A 3,875-nucleotide genomic window follows, 5' to 3' on the forward strand; every position below is an offset into this window, starting at 1 on the left:
ACACATTTGTCGAAATCTTCAATTTCACAATTTCGGTGAATAGGCCTTTTAAGGTGTTCTCAAAACTTCCATTTCGTCCAGTGTCGAAACTTCATTTTAAATTTTCCTAATAGTAAATTCTGACACTCCAGTCGCTTGAGCAGCTCTTCTCATAGCGTCTGAAAGAGGAACTTTCAAAGATTTTGCTGCAGCTTCTTCAGAGCAAAACTGTGCAACCTTATGCTTGCTTGTGATTTTAAAGTCTCTGCTTTCTTAAATTGAAAAGGCATTTTAAAGGATGTTAAAATTTAAGAGACAAAAAAATTATTAAAAATGAAATGCAATTAATATTTACCAAGGAATAAAAATAATAATAAAATATAAAAAATGTAAACTAAGCTAACATAAAGACGCGTGCTATTGCGGATAAAGCGAGAAGACAAATAAGTAACAGGGTTTTTTTTTTTTCAATCTCTTCAAACTGACGCCAAGAAAAAGAATAACTCCCGTCCGATTCCACCTATTCAAAATGAATCTTCCCTACCGAAACCTGTTTCTATAACGCCTGCGGTAAACATAGATAGGTGTCTAAAAGTGTTCTCGTGGTGGACCAACAGTACCACCAAAACGGGTCATCAGGATCAATAACATTGTAAGATCGTCGGAGGTTTTAGGACCTTGCTTTTATCGTATCTTCTCACAATAATATTATCTTATGGCCGTTTAACATGCAGGAAACTGCACCTGTGTGCTTACCTGAAAGCTTTTGAAAGCGCCGTTAAATAAACCCTGTTATACGATTTTTCGTTTCTTAAAAAATGTAAAAATATTAAGTTCAGTTCTTAATGGAAATGAAGGCCTCAAATCATGAGGCCTGGGTACATTACAATGCAACACCTCCCAGATGGCTAATTATATTGAATGACTGCTTTTTTGACACTTCTTAATTAAAAGGAAGGAAAGTTTATACTACAACTTCCAATTTGTCGCATTTTTACACAGTGAGATAGGTTCTGACGTTTTCCAAACTGTTCATTGAGAGATCCTAATATCTGTTTCTCAAACTTATTAATTTTTTTTTTCTTTTCCGGAGACGGTAGTAGAAGTTTGCTATTGGAGGAACGAGAAAATCCGACAAGGGGGCAAACACACTTTCTCTAATTATCTTAGAAATAACTCATAATAATTCGTTTTACATTCAATTAGAGAAAAAATTAAGTAATATTATCTTTTTTTTTTAATTTACATACTGGCCGTTTTTGTTGAAAATCTGGGACTTAACATCGTCGACATCCATCTAATTGAGTTCTTATTTGGCCGACTAAAAATTATGGGCAAAATGCGACATCTTATTCATTTGTCACCTTGTAGGTTATACTGACGAATGTAATCAAACCGCTGACCGCTGAATGTAAAATGACCTTATTTGGATCATTTTATTCTTTACAGTAAGGTCGAACTTTAAGATAATTTTTAAATTATCGTATTCAGCTCTTTACAACCGTCTTGAAGTAGTGGAAACTTTTACTTGTGAAACTCTCAATCTCTTACCGACGAGGAATGCCATTGCCGAGAGGTAGTGGTGGGGAATTGTCCCTCTTTCCTACCTGCTAATGCCGCCTCTGTTTCTTTCATTATCTTTATTACTTTTTCTAATTTCCTAAACTATCGAAAACTCAGATGAACAAGCAGGAGCGGTTTCCCTAAAGCATTCTGACATATTCTCAAATAAATGTGTATTATTAACTGTATATCATTGTCAAACATTAGTAACAAAAAATTCGATTAGAGTGCGACTCTAAATACGGTTATTGAAGAAACACAGAATATGTATTTTGAATTCCTTTTCTCCAACCTATTAAAACCAAAATTTGTCAAAGAATTCCAATTATTGACACAAAATTGAATAACAAACTTCAGTCATTTATGTCACTGCGTTTTAGAGTTATCGCGTTTACATTCTAAAACAAGTACAGATCGATAAATGGTCAAGCTCTTGACGAATTTAGTTCCAAATTTGATGCAACATACATTGTATAGTTATCAATCTGTTAACCAAATTTTACCTATTTAGTTCTTTATGTTTTTTACTTATCGTGCTCATTTATGTTTAAATTGACGGACATACGGATTTGCTTTGAATAAATATATTTTAAAATTTCATAAGAATCAGCAAATTTAGTGTAAGGACCGTATAATAAATTTCATCCGTCAAAGCATTTTTGAATTATCGTGGTCGTAGACAAACAGTGTGACAGACATTTTCCGAGTTCAAGGAAGGCTAAAACACGAGGATCTTCAAAATCTCGAGTTCGAATTTTTGACTGTTAAAATATTTTCATTGTATATTTGGTGTATGAAAAAAAAAAAGTAAGCAAATGAGATTAAAAAAGGAAATGTAAATTTTTAAATTAATTAAAAGGATGATGCAATCCTAACTGACAAATGGATATTGCCAATGTACAAATTTATATATCATCTTTCTTTCTATAACATTAGAGGGAAAATTTTGAGACTCTTCCAAAAATAATGTAAACGAAATTTTTCTTATGATTAAATTAGAAATATTTAACTGATTAGATATTAATGAAAACCAATTTAACTTCGCACAGAAATAAACTTATCAAAATCTAGGAGTTCTTTAAGTAAAAAGTAGGCTGTAAAAGACATTTTTGAAATTAAGTCATCATTAATTTTGATAAAGCAATTTCTTTATTAAACTGAAATTTTTTAGAAATGTTAATCTCCAATTATGTATTAATTCCCACTGTTGCGAGAACTAGTATGAGATTTTGCATGTGTCGTTTTTCATGCCTAATGCTGCATGAAACTGTAAGAAGATTGAAACAAAATGATATGATGTTATTGATAAATTAGTTCTGATATTTTGATGTTAAACAAAAAAATATATCTTAATACTGAGAATGGTTTTCCATTTGAGCATTTTGATTGAGAAAATTTTCAGATTTTTATAAAATTACTTTCAGTTACTCGATAGTGAATTTTGTGTTTTGTTAGACCTGGAGATTTTATAATAGGAAAGAAAGGAAGTTATTCTATTGTAATATGACATGTTTAAGATACGTTTCCAAGGATTCGATTATTCGCTAATTACATGCAAGACTTTTTAAATATATTTTTTTAAACAGTCCAGGTTCTTGCCGCTCCAATGGATAAAAAGAAGCCATTAGGGAAAGCGTAACAAAAAAAGTCCGGGGTTCGAATCTCGAGGTAATAAAAGTAAAGCAATTTTAGGCTAAAAAATACACTGGGGATTTATAAATTTTCCGCTTAATTTGGGACTATTTTATAGTATTTGAAATTAATTTGTTAAATATCGTGTAAATTATATTTACAATTTTGAGAACTATATTGTGCAATACTGAATTCAGTAATGGACATTATATTTAAAAAATCTTTCATTTTAGACTGTTTTAATATTATACAGTATTTTTTCCAAATTTTACACTGCAATGGGATATTTAGAATTTTGACAGTATTTTTAAACCTGGTTCAAGCAGAAAGTTACTCAACTGGAAGATATATAAAGATTTACTGAAAATTTAAGACTGTCATCTTTAGATCCCTCTCACTGAAAGAGCAATCTTATTCCTCCGTCACCTTCTTTTCTCGCAGAATGGACAACTGGGTGGACAATAATGACAGTCCTTTGCAAATGAATGAAATCTTTCCCTCCTTAAATAAATCATTTAATTTGTTTAAATAATATAAACATAATTATAATTTGAGATTTAATCTTTTAATGCAACAGAAAATCAAAATTAAATTATTTTACAGTTTATATTGTTTCTTTATTTTTATAAAAATTCTTTAATCTTTCCGAGATGTATCATTACGACAGCGGGTGATTTCTAATATCATGAAGAGAAAAAGCA

The sequence above is a fragment of the Argiope bruennichi genome, chromosome 9 (genome assembly GCF_947563725.1).
Source record: "Argiope bruennichi chromosome 9, qqArgBrue1.1, whole genome shotgun sequence".
NCBI lineage: Eukaryota > Metazoa > Arthropoda > Arachnida > Araneae > Araneidae > Argiope > Argiope bruennichi.